The sequence below is a fragment of the Nerophis lumbriciformis genome, linkage group LG09 (assembly GCF_033978685.3).
Source record: "Nerophis lumbriciformis linkage group LG09, RoL_Nlum_v2.1, whole genome shotgun sequence".
In the NCBI taxonomy this organism is placed as follows: Eukaryota; Metazoa; Chordata; class Actinopteri; order Syngnathiformes; family Syngnathidae; genus Nerophis; species Nerophis lumbriciformis.
Genome location: NC_084556.2, coordinates 7,823,033 through 7,841,382, shown reverse-complemented (window position 1 = coordinate 7,841,382; position 18,350 = coordinate 7,823,033).

The following is an 18,350-nucleotide window of genomic DNA, read 5'->3' as shown; positions in this document are numbered from 1 at the left end:
CGCTAACCAGCAGCCATCAGGAGCAAGGGTGAAGTGTCTTGCCCAAGGACACAACGGACGTGACTAGGATGGTAGAAGGTGGGGATTGAACCCCAGTAACCAGCAACCCTCCGATTGCTGGCACGGCCACTCTACCAACTTCGCCACGCCGTCCCTAATACTACTTAGAATAATTTCAGTAGTGTGTGAGAGAGAATTTCAATAGTGTGTGTAGGAAAATTTCAGTATTGTGTGAGTGTGTTTCAGTAGTGTGTATGAGAGGAAAACATGTCAGTAATGTTTGTGAAAGGTTTTCAGTAGTGAATGAGAGGATTTTAATAGTGTGTGAGAGGATTTCTGTATTGTGTGTGAGAGAAAATAATTTCAGTAGTGTCAATGAGAGGATTTCAGTAGTGTGTGAAAGATTTTTTTTTTTTTAATCATTCAACGCTTTAAATTCTTCAACAGCTTCCGACCTATCCATAGATATAAAGACTTTATATATTTGTAAAAAGCTCTCTAACACTTTTTGAGCGCATCCGCTTAACGTAGTCTTGAATTATGTCGACTCAAGAGTTAAAGATGCTATCGATGTTGCACGTGCATATGTACAAAGAGTTTTTTCTTCTTACAAACTGCACAACCAAAGTGGGAGTTTTGTGTCTGTATTCTGGGACAGGGGGCAGGAAATCCATGGCCCCTGCAGGCAGAATGTGAGGGGTGTGTGTTTTATATTTAGTGGTTAGTTCCAGGAAGCAGGATGACACTTGTTAAATGTTACTGAGAGCCTTGTGGCTTTAACCCAGGTTCCCACTTTCCCACAGTCCAGGACGGAAATGGCCGGATGGAGGCCCTGTCCCCTGGTGGCGTCCACGCTAAGAACTCTGGGTAATATCAGTCCAGACAGACTCCAGTAGAAGTGTAGATGGGTCGCAGTGCAACATACTTGTTTACTGTTCTTTCACTGGCTATCACTGACTCCTTATAATGACATTGCAGAATCCTTTTATGCTTGTTTTTTTTTACTTATTTAATAACTTGTTTAAGAGTTCATTTAAGATCTGTCATGGATCCATTTTTCATATCTAATATGAATGTAATTATTTGATTCAAATTGGTTGTTGGTTATAACTTGCATATGTTGTCTGTTTTTACCACATTTTTATACACCATACATTTTATTGATCCGTCTACCAGCTGGTCAAATTTTTAGATTAGATTAGATTCCTTAGTAGCCGCAGGTAAATTTGGGTTGCAGTGAGAGAGAGTCATACAAAACAATATAATAAATCAATGCAAAACAATAAAATTTTTTAAAAAAAGGTAAATTAAAGTCTCATAAAATAAAGATTGTACTTGTTTTTCTCAATGTCCTTTACAATGGCTAATAAAGAACATGTATTGTTTTATTTATTTATAAATGTGTCATCTGGCAGCTGGAGCAGATACTAAACCATGGCCATGGACTAAATGGGGTTGTAGCTCCCTCTGCTGGTCTAATAGAAAACCCTTAAATGCTTCAGAGTTTAATACAGTTTTTAAGCTGTATCAAAAATAATTACAACATTGTATTTAGATGCATTTTTATGTAATGTTATAGTACACCATTTGCGTTGTTTATTATTGTGGTTGTAGCTTGCATTAGTGTACTACAGCAATGCAATATGAGTCAAATAATATTATAATAAATACCTAAGATAATACAACTACTCCTACTGTTGTGGTTAAATTACAAATGATTTTGAACTGCAATAATATTTTGACCCACAAGATGTCAGTGTTGCAACACTGTTGCCAGTGTAAAGAGACATTACAGACACTCATCAAAGCGCTCACTACCTACAGGATGTATGTTTTCATGCAATTATTAGCAATAATAGCAACAACAAGCCATGTGACGCTTTATTTTCCATGTACACATAAAGTTTCCCAGTTATTCCAAAAGGCGGGTGAGGTGAATATTGAAGGAAACCTACAATAACCTAACAATAGTAACAATATTACACACACTGTTTATTAAATACCACTTTTGTATTATATATATATATATATATATATATATATATATATATATATATATATATATATATATATATATATATATATATATTAAGTGGTATTTAATAAACAGTGTGTGTATTATTATGTTTGCCAGCGACTCAATCCACTGTTAATAAATGCCATAAATACAGTAAGACCAGATAAATGTAACATTCAGATTTTCTCCATGCAATTCATGCAAGAGTCACTGGAAATTGTACTAATAACATGTGAACCCCAAGTGCAGCCTGTCTTTCTCGCGCATGCACGCACACGCAAGGCAGGGGCACTAAAGTCAGAGGCTGATCAATAAAGAGCGCTGAGGGAGGTTAGCTGTCACTCATCAGTGTCTGACATCTGCAATGGAGGATCCCTCAGGTCTGTGATACCGTCACTGACTCACTCACTGGTGGGTAATAGAAATATGTCCACCAAGAAGTCCTTATCTTTTGTGGATTAGAGACCAAACAATTAATGCTTGGCACTATTGGGTATGGACAGTGGTGTGCCGTCAGGGCCGGCAAGGCCTTCTCTGCTGGCCTAACATAACCAGAAACCATTATCATAATTACAGAAAAAAGTATTTTTTTATTTATTCTCCCTAAATATCTAAAAGTATTCATATTCTCTTCATGTCATAATATGCTCCTTCCAGTGTTGTTGTTTTTAGGTTAGAGTTTGTATCCAATCAGAATTCAGCTAGCTTATGTTGCCATGCTGTACCAAATCTGCCCGGGCCTTCAGAATCAACAATGCAGGCGTCCGTTCACTGTAAGTGAACAGGGACATACAGTTGATAGACAGGGAGCACTTTTAAAACCGACAAACAGTCACTTTGAAAAAAATCTCTCCTTTTTGGGACCATCCTAATTTTGATAGATTTCACCACCAGGGGTGCAAATGAGACATTCTCTATTAGATGCAATGCTTTTCCGTATTGGGACCATGATTTATGTCCTAACTTGTTCACCTGTCCTCATATGGACGGTACTTTTCCTTGTTGATGTCTCAAGAAGGGTAAAAATACAAGAACACACACACACACACACACACACACACACACACACACACACACACACACACACTCTTGTAGTTGTGACCTTCTTGAGACCTCTGAAAAATGCCGACCTCTTTAGAACCACCATTCTAGATATATAAAGATTGTATTTACAACATTAATATTATATATAAAAAAAGGTAAGCTTTTATTAAAATGTTTTGTTGTTGAATTTTTTGTTTGTAATTGGTTTTTAATCTTCATTATTTACTTCAAGTTAATACAGTATGTCTCTGCATACATATATATATTTTTAATTAATTTTGGCCAAAGGGGGCACATTTAAATTTCTTACACACACTTGTTGATTCGTATGTTGACCAGAGGGGGAGCACTTTTAAAACCGACACACAGTCAATTTGAAAAAAAATCCCTCCTTTTTGGGACCACCCTCATTTTGATAGATTTCACCACCAGGGGTGCAAATGAGACATTCTCTATTAGATGCAATGCTTTTGCGTATTGGGACCATGATTTATGTCCTAACTTGTTCACCGGTCCTCATATGGACGGTACATTTCCTTGTTGATGTCTCAAGAAGGGTAAAAATACAAGAACACACACACACACACACACACACACACACACACACACACACACACACACACACACACACACACACACAAACACACACACACACACACACACACTCTTGTAGTTGTGACCTTCTTGAGACCTCTGAAAAATGCCGACCTCTTTAGAACCACCATTCTAGATATATAAAGATTGTATTTACAACATTAATATTATATATAAAAAAAGGTAAGCTTTTATTAAAATGTTTTGTTGTTGAATTTTTTGTTTGTAATTGGTTTTTAATCTTCATTATTTACTTCAAGTTAATACAGTATGTCTCTGCATACATATATATTTTTTTAATTAATTTTGGCCAAAGGGGGCACATTTCAATTTCTTACACACACTTGTTATTTCATATGTTGACCAGAGGGGGAGCACTTTTAAAACCGACACACAGTCAATTTGAAAAAAATCCCTTCTTTTTGGGACCACCCTCATTTTGATAGATTTCACCACCAGGGGTTCAAATGAGACATTCTATATTAGATGCAATGCTTTTCCGTATTGGGACCATGATTTATGTCCTAACTTGTTCACCGGTCCTCATATGGACGGTACTTTTCCTTGTTGATGTCTCAAGAAGGGTAGGAATACAAGAACACACACAAACACACCCCCACACCTCCCCACACACTCTTGTATTTGTTACCTTCTTGAGACCTCTGAAAAATGCCGACCTCTTTAGGACCACCCTTTCTAGATATATAAAGATTTGTATTTACAACATTAATAATATATACAAAAAAAGGTTTTAATTATTTATTTATTTTTTTTGAATTTTTTGTTTGTAATTGGTTTTTAATTTTCATTATTTACTTCAAGTTATTACAGTATGTCTCTGCATACATATATATATTTTTAAATTAATTTTGGCCAAAGGGGGCGCATTTCAATTTCTTACACACACTTGTTATTTCATATGTTGACCAGAGGGGGAGCACTTCTAAAACGGACACAGTCAATTTGAAAAAATCCCTCCTTTTTGGAACCACCCTAATTTTGATGGATTTCACCACCAGGGGTGCAAATGAGACATTCTCTATTAGATGCAATGCTAAGGGTATAAATACAAGAACACATCATCATCATCGGCGGTCACTCGAAGCGAATATGACAATCCTCCTGCTAGGGGGGGTATCCCTTTATGGAGGATGCATGTGCGTGACTTTGTTTAACGTGGGGAGACTGGTGCACAGACAGTCACCATGCGATCCTTACCAGATCCGGGTCAGGGTCCAGTGGCATGGAGTCCAAGACGACTGGGGACCCTTTTCTGCTGCAGCCTTCTTCCGCCATCGCAGCCGTTGTGGTAGTTTTTAAATCTACTGTCTTCCGCCTGCTCCGCCGTTGAGGTCTTCACCGTATCCCTGGCTAGGGGGCAGTCAGGTTGCCAAGGGCCACCTGGGGTAACAGTAGTAAAGGGGTTAACCTCCTAGTGCCCCAAGACCCCATAGAGGAGCCTCCACTGCCGGATGCACTTTAACGTCATGCTCAGGACATACAAGAACCCACACACACACATATAGACCACAGCTGAGAAAAACGTTTTTTTTTTGGCAGCTCTTTAGGGAACACCGGCCCTATGGTTAAGAAACACTGCTCTAAGCTAATGTTAGTATGTGTTTGTTTTTGGTAATTTGCTAGCCATACCATTTAATGTCCCAATGACGAAATTTTTGCATGAAATATAAAGTGTGTGGGCAACCCGTGGTTCCCGGGCTGTATATACCGTTTTTGAACCGGATTGTACGATACAAATACAATTTCAAAGGAAGTGTCATGAGAACCAGACAAGAAGCGTCGTTCCGGGCCTGCTTCCCCTCTGATGTTTGGAGGCATCTGACTCAGGGGGTTTCAAGGCAGTCGAAAGCACCACCATCACTGCAGCAGTCAGATTCCGGGGGATCCCAGGCGTAGCTCTGCCAGGAGCCTTCAAAGCCCTACCAGCTTGATATTCAGATTTGTGTTTGATTTTGGTGTTGCTCGCTCGGCCTTCAAATAAAAGCAACCACAGATCGAAATGTCGACGCCGTGCTGAAACATCGCAGGCACCTTGAGTCAGAAAAGGAGATTCTCTTTTATCTGGTAATTCTGCGACTGGCTCTCAACACAAACAAGTTACACATTTTGTATCAAGAAAAATGTACTACATTGATGCCACCTCAGAATGATATGGGAAGGGAGAAAAGTGTGATGATAACCACAGAACAGGAAATGGAATAGACACACTGTAAAAAAAAAAAAAAGTTGAGAAAACGCAAATTTTCAAGGCAACATAATGCAACAAGATTTTTGCGTTTTCTCAACTTTTGACTACTATTGTTGACTTAACTAAGATTTACAAGTTGAGATAAGAGTTATGTCAACTCGGATCTTCACTGCCTTTGCATACCTTTTTGGCCTACTGCAGGGGTCGGCAACCCGCGGCTCTAGAGCCGCATGCGGCTCTTTAACGCCGCCCTAGTGGCTCTCTGGAGCTTTTTAAAAAATGTATGAAAAATGGAAAAAGAAAAAAAAAAATCTATTTTTTGTTTTAATATGGTTTCTGTAGGAGGACAAACATGACACAAGCCTCCCTAATTGTTATAAAGCACACTGTTTATATTAAACATGCTTCACTGATTCGAGTATTTGGCGAGCGCCGTTTAGTCCTACTAATTTTGGCGGTCTTTGAACTCACCGTAGTTTGTTTACATGTATAACTTTCTCTGACTTTATAGGACATGTTTTATGCCACTTCTTTTTCTGTCTCTCAGAGGCAGAGGAGACTTGAGCACAGAGCAAAGCTCGAAAAAGATCATCTGAATGGCTTCATATGTGTACTTCATCTCTGTCGGATAATCAATGTTCATGGCATACAGTAGGCCAAAGAGGTATGCAAAGGCAGTGAAGATCCGAGTTGACATAACTCTTATCTCAACTTGTAAATCTTAGTTAAGTCAACAATAGTAGTCAAAAGTTGAGAAAGCGCAAAAATCTTGTTGCATCATGTTGCCTTGAAAATTTTCGTTTTCTCAACTTTTTTTTTTTTTTTTTTACAGTGCAGCAACATAGGAAAGGTTCAGTACAATATAGTCACAATTCATTGAATATCTCAAAGCTTAGGTCAAGTAGTAAACCACCGATTTGTACTTGCGGCTTGAAAACAACATCGGAATGTTCCAGATGTGCGTGTTTCTACGATAAATAAAAGCTTGTAAAATGGCCCTAATGATGTTGTTATGTGTTACATCTCGGAACTGCTTCGCAATGTAGCTTTCCGTGGAGTAGGCTAAATCCTGACTTAAAAGACTAAAAAGAATACTGTTGCCGATTATAAGGTTGGTCGTCATGGTTACCGATAACCGGAAGAGAAAATCGACCACATGCATTTGAGAGTTAACCAGGAAGTTTAAAAAGAAATGACACAATGCTAACGCTAACGCTAATGCTAGTGAAATTTGTTTTTGTTTTTTTTTTACTTTTAATTTAGTGGACACAAAATTCACAATAATGACCCCAGGAAAGCATTGTAGTGCATTTTGTTTTGACGTTTGTTGATGTTGTTTTTTAAGATACAAAATTCAGAATATTAACCCCAAAAAATTAAAGTAGTAAAATGTTTTTGTTTACATTTTTTTCCTATAATTGTCATCTGAAATACATAGTCAGAATTGTAATTAAAACCCCAGAAAAAGTATTACATTTAATATCATATAAATTAGTATTATGGTTGTATGTTTTTTTTAAATATTTTCATACTCATACTCATTCAAGTACGAGTATGAAAATATAATTAAATAAAAAAACTAATATAGAAAAAAAAGGCAATAAGAGTATTGCCTTTTTTTTTTTCTATATTTGTTTTATTGTTTTATTGTTTATTTGTTTTATTTGTTTTATTTGTTTTATTTTATTGTTTTATTTATTTGTTTTATTGTTTTTTTCCATATTTGTTTTATATTAGATATTATCAAATCTAAGGGTTCCACTGCCCTAAAGTGATTATTTTTAGGTTTTAAATCCTGGGCCATATACTATTTTTTTTCATGTTTTCAACAATTAAAAAAACTTAAAAAAAAAAAAAAAGATTAATCAATTCCTCTGCAGAAAAGCTATACATAATAGAGTGAGAAAAAGTGCAATAATTAAGATTATTATGAACACACTAATGAGAAAAATTAATAACAATAATAATAATTATAATTTTGCACCAAGGCGGGGAACTGTAATTGGGGGTGGGGGTTGGGGGTGTAATCATTGCGAGGTGCATATAATGTAATTAAAATATGCAATATATTAATATATGTTTTGTCATTATTATCTTTCCAAACAAATTACAGTGTGTTTTAATACCAAGAAACGTGGTGCATGGGGATTTCTGGTTCTAGTGGATTTTTCCCCCTTATTCTCTGTTTTTGTCTCTTTTCTCCTCATTTTCTAACAGATGCAAAAAAAAAAAAAAAAAGATTGAAATCCCAGCAGGCCTCATTACGGCGAGCCCTCCAGAGAGACCACGGCGGAGCTTTAAGGTCTTCAAGTAACGATTGAAACATGATTTGTATTAAAGCCAACCCGCTTCCTTTGCTCGTGCGTCAAATTAGCGGCAACCTCTGTCAGGGGTGGGCGGGGGTGGGGGGGGACGCGATATTAACACAAATAAAATGTTCCAAGAGCTGTCGGGTGACATGAAAAGTTTACCTTCGTAGGTGAGACGCCGTGACGTCTGATAGTATCGCTGATACATTGCAGGCGGTCTTTGATGTTGATGATTCTATCCCAGGAGACGTGGCACAGTGTTTGAGTAATCAAGGCTTTGTTTTTCCCTGTTTGTTAATGGAAAGGGTTTAACCTTACAAATATACATTACTGTAGTTAATCCCGTCCCTAAATTGCCGTTAGAGATCACGTTAATCTCCAGGTTACTAATCACAATAAAGCTTTGAAAATGAGGGTGGAAAGGCAATATTGATCGGCCCTCTGGAAGGGCCTGCGCTATCATCGCGCTATCATTGTGAGTCAACCACTCACCCTCTCACGGGTGTCGACCATTTCCAGCTGTACCGGAGAGGATATGAAGAAGAAGGAGGAGGGAAGGGACTGACAGGTAGACACTGTGAGTGAACCCGCCCTTCTTTAATACTCAAGTCTTGAAGCTTTGACCATCCAATTCTAGCTACCAGTCAGGTAGAAGAGCAAGCAAAAGGTCCAGAGAAGGACTATCTAACGATGATAAGAACTCCTGTCCAACCAGCGTTCCAGTGAAAAGAAACAGACTAGACTATCAAGAACCAAAGACTCACAGATCGAGACACTTCTTGACTACAACAAGAATCAGCCCTCGGTGGAGACTCAAGTCTCACCTCTGCATCTTTTCCAGGGTGTCAAGCTCGGAGGCGGATCTGACCCTGCAGGTCGAGGGGATTAGACTGTATCCACTACTAATGAGACTGGTTCAGTCTCCAAATCCCTTCAGGATCAATAAGCTAAGCTAATAAGAGTCACTGATCTCTAGTTGAGTGGGCTTTCAGGGGAACGGACACTACAGGGAGCTTGCTTGGTATGGTTTGGTTCGGAATAGTCCATCCTGATCTTACATGACTCTTCAGGTCAAGACTGTCAGCTGTCTAGATGACGCTCAATGAGAAACAGCACTCCTTTGAGGACAAACATGTACAGATTCTGGACAGGGAGGACGAATGGTTCGAAACAGGTGTGAGGGAAGCCATCTACAACACCCAAAACCAGTGAAGTTGGCACGTTGTGTAATTCGTAAATAAAACAGAATATAATGGTTTGCAAATCCCTTTCAACTTATATTCAATTGAATAGACTGCAAAAACAAGATATTTAATGTTCAACCCGAGAAACAATTTTTTTTTTTGCAAATAATCAACTTAGAAATTAAGGATAGCAACACATTGCAAAAAAAGTTGGCACAGGGGCATTTTTACCACTGTGTTACATGGCCTTTCCTTTTAACAACACTCAGTAAACATTTGGGAACTAAGGAGACCAATTTTTGAAGCTTTTCAGGTGGAATTATTTCCCATTTTTGCTTGATGTACAGCTTAAGTTGTTCCAAAAGTCCGGGGTCTACGTTGTGGTATTTTAGGCTTCATATTGCGCCACACATTTTCAATGGGAGACAGGTCTGGACTACAGGCAGGCCAGTCTAGTACCCGTACTCTTTTACTATGAAGCCACGCTGTTATAACACGTGGCTTGGCATTGTCTTGCTGAAATAAGCAGGGGCGTCCATGGTAAAGTTGCTTGGATGGCAACATGTTGCTCCAAAACCTGTATGTACCTTTCAGCATTAATGATGCCTTCACAGATGTGTAAGTTACCCATGTCTTGGGCACTAATACACCCCCATACCATCACAAATGCTGGCTTTTGATCTTTGCGCCTATAACAGTCCACAGTTTCCAAAAACAATTTGAAATGTGGACTCGTCAAAACACAGAACACTTTTCCACTTTGCATCAGTCCGTCTTAGATGAGCTTGGGCCCGTTTCTGGGTGTTGTTGATAAATGGCTTTCGCTAAGGCACACCCTCCTTGTGTTGCAGTATACATATTTAGGGTTTTGTCCAAGCTACTAGGCTAGCGATGACCAATCTAAGTCTATGAGCATAAACTGATAAAGCCTACCTGGATGAGAGGGGGAAAATCTTTCAAGACAAACCAAACAGTCCAATTGCGATTGATGGAATGCCCTGACAAGACAATGACCTGGATGAATAAGAACATCCGTAGACCTGAGGTGGAATCAAAGGCGACTGGACTTTTTAAAATGCTTCTTCGGCGAGGTTCACAAACAGGACCGCTGACATAGGTAATTATGCATGCTTGGAGTAAATACAGTTTTGTCAAACATTACTGTATGGCTGGATAATAGCATTTTCAGACTGATACATAAGATACGGACGTGACTATTCCTTGTCAACCAATCGATAACTTGCGGTATGTCCACCTGAGGTAGGGATGATGTTTGATAAGAAATTATCAAGTTCGAGCCCATTATCGAATCCTCTTATCGACCCGATTCCTTATCGATTCTCTTATTGAATCCAGATGGGTTGCTTTATATGGAAAAAAACACAATATTTGGTTTAACAAAAGCTCACTTTTATTTTATAAGAAAAAAAAATATATATTGACTGGTGTTATCCCCTAAAAAAATAAAATAAAATAAATAAATATTGACTGTTGTTATCCATGGTATGGTATAATTATTTATTTTTTGTCATAAAAAAATACAATCATGTGTGCTTACGGACTGTATCCCTGCAGACTGTATTGATCTATATTAATATATAATGTAGGAACCAGAATATTAATAACAGAAAGAAACAACCCTTTTGTGCGAATGAGTGTGAATGAGGTTTTTTGGGTTGGTGCACTAATTGTAAGTGTATCTTGTGTTTTTTATGTTGATTTAATAAATAAAAAAAATATATATTTTTTAAATTTCTTGTGCGGCCCGGTACCAATCGATCCACGGACCGGTGGTTGGGGACCACTGGTGTAGGCTACAAGATAACGTTAACGTTATCAGACACATACAAAAAGGCTAACGTTACCGTTAGCCACTGAGTATGCTTAGGTAACGTTAGTCTAGCTAACATTACTGCAATCCTGGATTGACATACAAGGTAACATTATTTTAGCCTAAAGGCTACGAGTGAGCAGATATGGAAATTAACTGGCAACAGTTAACGTTAGTTACTCACCAGCTCTATCACTGGAATTGGCGCTGCAGCTTGAAGAGGGGCGTGCTTCGTCGCTGCTTCTCCACGACACCTTTCTCTAACCTTCAGGTTATGTGCAGCCTGAACATGTTTCAACATGCTTGTTGTAGTTCCCCCCATTACATGAAAGCGAAGCCTGGCAATAATTGCAGATAGCCGTTTCCTCGTCGTATTTTTTTTTGTAAAATGAAGCCATGCCTTGAGGCGTTTTTTCCGGTCCATTGTTGTTGCTGCTTTCTGTATAAGCTGCCTAATGACTGAGCTACGTCATTTCCTGGGACGTGCCACAGGGCATTTCCTGTGGGACAGGATTAGTTCCCAGGGATTCGAATAAAGAACCAACTCTTTTTCTTGACTATAGTGGCCTCGATAATGGGAACCGGTTCTCAAAAAGGGATTCGAGTCCATGGAATCGGTTCTTTTCTTATCGAACAACCGGAAGAACCGGTTTCGAACATCATCCCTAACCTGAGGTCAGTACTTCGGAACCAAGTATTTTGGCATCCTTTATCATTTTAGACAAAGGAAACACATGCAAATTTTCGACCAAACTAAGGAGAAACTGTGCTGCCTGCTGGGTTTATCTGAGGGAGAAGAGCGAGTGAGACCAGCCCACCCCCAGGGAGGATATATATTTGTTGCATGAAGTCTGACAGTTTTTCGGATGTAACAAGCAGATCTAAAGTGACACTAAGAGGGAGGAAGATGGAAGCAAACATCTTTCTTTTGGTCTTTGTTGTCCACTAGAGCACATCTCAACCGCCTCCAAATGAAAGCCACCCCCTCCTCCTGGAAACCCAGCGCTCTCGTGGGAGAAGTCATGGTGAGTATGTGTTGATGGTGCCTTGATCAAGCCCTCAGCCCCCCGCCCTCACCCAAAACCGCACACAGGGACGTCCCACTTTAGCCTGATCTCTGAATTGGTAAACAACCTCCTCCCCTTCCCCGTGATGTCACAGATGAGACAAGAGACCCATGTCTAAATCGTTTTAAGGCGTAGTCTTTTTTTTTTAAAAGTGCAACTCTTATTTTAAAACGAGTTGCTTGCTAAATTCCTCACTCTCCTTCCTCCAGATGATCCCATCTTTCACAAGGCGCAGTTCTATGAATATGCAAGCAATGTGTAAACAACCGGGCTTACGGATTTACACACCAAAAATGTTTTGTCCTAGTTCCATTCTTCATTGGAAAAACAGCAAATTGGGCACTGCTTTGGTTAACATTATAATGTGTGCTAGTGTGGGGGTGGTAGCAACTACTGACAAGATAGTTAGCTAGCTACAGTACCTAGCTACCTACTACCTGCACACCAGGCTACCTTAACCTCATCATCATAGCAATGACTGTTTCATTTCAGTCGGATCATAGACCTCCACTCAGCCCTGTCATTTGCCTTTGGCTGCCTGCAGTGTCGATCTTCAGTTCCCTCAAATTCAGTGTCGATCTTCAGTTCCCTCGGTTTCGTTTCCCTTCCTCCAGTTGTGAGTAGAACAGATGCCGAGGGAGCCGCTCGTGGCTCATTCTCTCTACATGCCCGACCCATTCGAGGTTCGTTTGGCTTAGCATGTCATCCATCGATGGCAGTCCAGCACGACGTAGGACCTCTGTGTTCGGGGTTTTGTCTCTCCAGGAGATGCCCACGATGGCCCGAAGGTGGCGCATCATGTAGCCGTGAAGTTTCCTGACTTGCAACCTGCAGAGGGTCCAAGTTTCAGCAGCATACAAAAGCGTAGCTAGCACAGTTGCTATGTACACCTTGCACTTGACTACCTACACACTAGAGATGCGCGGTTTGCGGACACAACCGCGGATTATCCGCGGGTCGGGCGGTTGAAATTAAAACAAATCATAATTATTCCGCGGGTCGGGTCGGGCGGTTGAAATTGAAAAAAAAATAGATTTTAAATAGATTCAGGCGGGTGGCAGTTAAACCAATTCGGAAATATATATACATAGTTAAATGTTGTTACCCACATACGAAAAACGAGCAGGCACCTGCAGCACGCCACAACAGAAGAAGAAAAAAAAAAAGAGATGGCAACGCCGGCAGCAAACGTGGTACGCGACAAACTAAAAAAGGGAATACTAAAGACCAGGGGGAAAAAAGGCCAGAAAAGTTCAGCGTGGACTCGTTTTTATGAGGTTGTAAATCAGGATGATAGTAATGCTGGCTACGTGATTTGCAAGAGCTGCGACGCTGTTTATGTCTACGACAGTCACAAAACCGGGATATCTAACATGGTGCATCACATTTGTGCAAAACCCCGAACCTCCACAAACACCCTGAGCATGAGCAGTTTCGTCCGCCGTGATCCCAGAAGAGTTCCACAGGATGTTAAAACAAGATAGAACGCAGCTGCCTGCAGCAGTTTGAGTGGCGCGAGCGCGCTTGGAGGTGCGCTCAGCGCGGCTCCCAGATGATTGCGCACTGGTGTGCGTCTGGGCCGTGACAGCGTGGCACGCATTGAATGTCTCTGCTACATTGGATCAGTCTCCTTTCTTTAACAGGCAAAAGCTTTATAACCTCACTAATGCCTTGCATCGTCTATATTAGATATATAACAACGGGCGGGTGGCGGATGGCGGGCGGGTGCGGTTTTGATTAAATGTTAGTTCGGGTGGATGGCGGATGGTTGACGACTTTTGTGATGCGGTTGCGGATGAAATAATTGCCTATCCGCGCATCTCTACTACACACTAAAAAATGCTGGGTTATTTTGATAACCCAATTTATGAGTTGCTAGTGTTGGGTTACATTTTGGAGTTATTTTCATGAAGACCAATTCATTTCCTGGGTTTAAGGGTATTATTTTAACTCAATTTCTGGGTTTTCAAAATTATGAACCGTTTTTGGGTTGTTTTTCAACGAGTACCACATTTTTGGGGAAGAAAGCTTTTTTTAATTAAAAAGTTACTTTTTTCTTGAAGGGAATTTTATTATGGATTAATCTCATGAACATTATTTACAATCACCCAACATTGAGTTAGCATAACTCAACTTTTGGGTTCAATAATTCAACCATTGGCGTTGTTAGGCCTATTTTAGGGGGGCTCAAGCCCCCCTAAATATTCTTAAGCCCCCCCTAAATAATTTAGTGTTATATATATATATATATATATATATATATATATATATATATATATAATTTTTTTTTTTTTTTAACAAATACATGCCGACATATTCATTATAAAGTGGCCCGAATATGAGTTTAAATAAATAATCATATAAACTGTCATTATTCATTCAGTTTCCCCTCACTTCATATCGTAAATCACCAAAAATGATTCCCGGGCGCGGCACCGCTGCTGCCCACTGCTCCCCTCACCTCCCAGGGGGTGAACAAGGGGATGGGTCAAATGCAGAGGACACATTTCACCACACCTAGTGTGTGTGTGTGTGTGTGACAATCATTGGTACTTTAAGGGAGAGAGCCCCTTTAGTGTGTCGGTATCCAATCTATTCCACTTGTTCATATAGAAAATGTCCACATCACTCAAAATCCAGTCCGCATTTTCTCTGCGACCTTGCTTGCGGTCCTTGGATTTGTTCATATAGAAAATGCCCACATCACTCTTGTAGAATCTATATAAAGTTATATACATTAGTCTAATGTTAAAACAATGAAAAAAACATTAAATATATTTGTTTTATTGTATTGTTACATTAATAACTGTTGTATTGTTATAGAATGGCTTGGTAAACATTTCATAGGATTTTCAGACCAAACCAAGACATTTAATATAAAATGTAAAATTAATAAATACATTAAAATAAAAAGAAAAAATGGTTAAAAGCCATCGTCCCGGGGTGCATTTCATTTTGTCCCGTGCATTTTTTAAATAATAATAACAATGAATAATTTTTAAGTCTTTGTTAGCCGTTTTTGAAGTTTTGTGCTCGTGCGCTATGTTCGCTCGCGTCCTGTGCATCTCCTGGGGGCTAAGCCCCCCCTGTCCTTAAAAGCTAGTGACGCCCCTGAATTCAACCCACTAGTTTGGTTGGGAATAACCCAACATTAAGTTATCATAACTCAACTTGTTTGGTTAAATAATTCAACGCAAAAGTTGGATTGAAAAAAATTCACCCAAAATGTTAAAATAACTCAAATAAGGGGTTTGTCCTTTTCTGAACCAGCAGTTGGGTTAAAATTGGGTTATTTTTCAACACAACATTTTTTAGTGTGTATGTTCTCATAAATCTACAGTAGGTGTCAATCAATTGAGAAGATGGCAAAACTGAAAAATTGCCTATAATTCATCAGGAAGAATGTTTAATGATATACATCTGCAACATATATCAGCGGTTCTCAAACTTTTTTAACCAAGTACCACTCCAGAAAACACTTGGCTCTCCAAGTATCACTATAAGGACCAATATAAAAAATACAGTAGTGTAGTAGGCCTAAGAAGTATTCAATAAACAAGGCGGAGGTTTTATTTAACAGGTGTATTTAAATATTTTTGGCCACTGTAACATTGCACACACTGCACAAACATCATCAACAACGATACTCCAGACTTAAAGTTAAAAGTTAAAGTACCAATGATTGTCACACACACACTAGGTGTGGTGAAATTTGTCCTCTGCATTTGACCCATCCCCTTGTTCCACCCCCTGGGAGGTGAGGCGAGCAGTGAGCAGCAGTGGTGGCCGCGCCCTGGAATCATTTTGGTGATTTAACCCCCAATTCCAATCCTTGATGCTGAGTGCCAAGCAGGGAGGTAATGAGTCTCATTTTTATAGTCTTTGGTATGACTCGGCCAGGGTTTGAACTCACAACCTACCGATCTACGGGCGGACGCTCTAACCACTAGGCCACTGAGTAGTAGTAGTAGTAGTAGTAGTAGCAGTAGTAGTAGTAGTAGTAGTAGTAGTAGTAGTAGTAGTAGTAGTAGTAGTAGTCTTAAGTTTTCTAAAAATGCCCCACAACTGAATGGAAGATTGCGCATACCAGAGAATAGGACTGAAATAGGCACTTCCTTACATCACAACTCACAACCTACCGATCTCAGGGCGGACGCTCTAACCACTAGGCCACTGAGTAGTAGTAGTAGTAGTAGTAGTCTTAAGTTTTCTAAAAATGCCCCAGAACTGAATGGAAGATTGCGCATACCAGAGAATAGGACTGAAATAGGCACTTCCTTACATCACAACTCACTGATCTCAGGGCGGACGCTCTAACCACTAGGCCACTGAGTAGTAGTAGTAGTAGTAGTAGTAGTAGTAGTAGTAGTCTTAAGTTTTCTAAAAATGCCCCACAACTGAATGGAAGATTGCGCATACCAGAGAATAGGACTGAAATAGGCACTTCCTTACATCACAACTCACAACCTACCGATCTCAGGGCGGACGCTCTAACCACTAGGCCACTGAGTAGTAGTAGTAGTAGTAGTAGTAGTAGTAGTCTTAAGTTTTCTAAAAATGCCCCAGAACTGAATGGAAGATTGCGCATACCAGAGAATAGGACTGAAATAGGCACTTCCTTACATCACAACTCACTGATCTCAGGGCGGACGCTCTAACCACTAGGCCACTGAGTAGTAGTAGTAGTAGTAGTAGTAGTAGTCTTAAGTTTTCTAAAAATGCCCCACAACTGAATGGAAGATTGCGCATACCAGAGAATAGGACTGAAATAGGCACTTCCTTACATCACAACTCACAACCTACCGATCTCAGGGCGGACGCTCTAACCACTAGGCCACTGAGTAGTAGTAGTAGTAGTAGTAGTAGTAGTAGTAGTCTTAAGTTTTCTAAAAATGCCCCAGAACCGAATGGAAGATTGCGCATACCAGAGAATAGGACTGAAATAGGCACTTCCTTACATCACAACTCACTGATCTCAGGGCGGACGCTCTAACCACTAGGCCACTGAGTAGTAGTAGTAGTAGTAGTAGTCTTAAGTTTTCTAAAAATGCCCCAGAACTGAATGGAAGATTGCGCATACCAGAGAATAGGACTGAAATAGGCACTTCCTTACATCACAACTCACTGATCTCAGGGCGGACGCTCTAACCACTAGGCCACTGAGTAGTAGTAGTAGAAGTAGTAGTAGTAGTAGTAGTAGTAGTAGTAGTAGTAGTAGTAGTCTTAAGTTTTCTAAAAATGCCCCACAACTGAATGGAAGATTGCGCATACCAGAGAATAGGACTGAAATAGGCACTTCCTTACATCACAACTCACAGCCTACCGATCTCAGGTTGGACACTCTAACCACTAGGCCACTGAGTAGTAGTAGTAGTAGTAGTAGTAGTCTTAAGTTTTCTAAAAATGCCCCACAACTGAATGGAAGATTGCGCATACCAGAGAATAGGACTGAAATAGGCACTTCCTTACATCACAACTCACAACCTACCGATCTCAGGGCAGACGCTCTAACCACTAGGCCACTGAGTAGTAGTAGTAGTAGTAGTAGTAGTAGTAGTCTTAAGTTTTCTAAAAATGCCCCACAACTGAATGGAAGATTGCGCATACCAGAGAATAGGACTGAAATAGGCACTTCCTTACATCACAACTCACTGATCTCAGGGCGGACGCTCTAACCACTAGGCCACTGAGTAGTAGTAGTAGTAGTAGTCTTAAGTTTTCTAAAAATGCCCCACAACTGAATGGAAGATTGCGCATACCAGAGAATAGGACTGAAATAGGCACTTCCTTACATCACAACTCACAACCTACCGATCTCAGGGCGGACGCTCTAACCACTAGTCCACTTAGTAGTAGTTGTAGTAGTAGTAGTCTTAAGTTTTCTAAAAATGCCCCAGAACAGAATGGAAGATTGCGCATACCAGATAATAGGACTGAAATAGGCACTTCCTTACATCACAACTCACTGATCTCAGGGCGGACGCTCTAACCACTAGGCCACTGAGTAGTAGTAGTAGAAGTAGTAGTAGTAGTAGTAGTAGTCTTAAGTTTTCTAAAAATGCCCCACAACTGAATGGAAGATTGCGCATACCAGA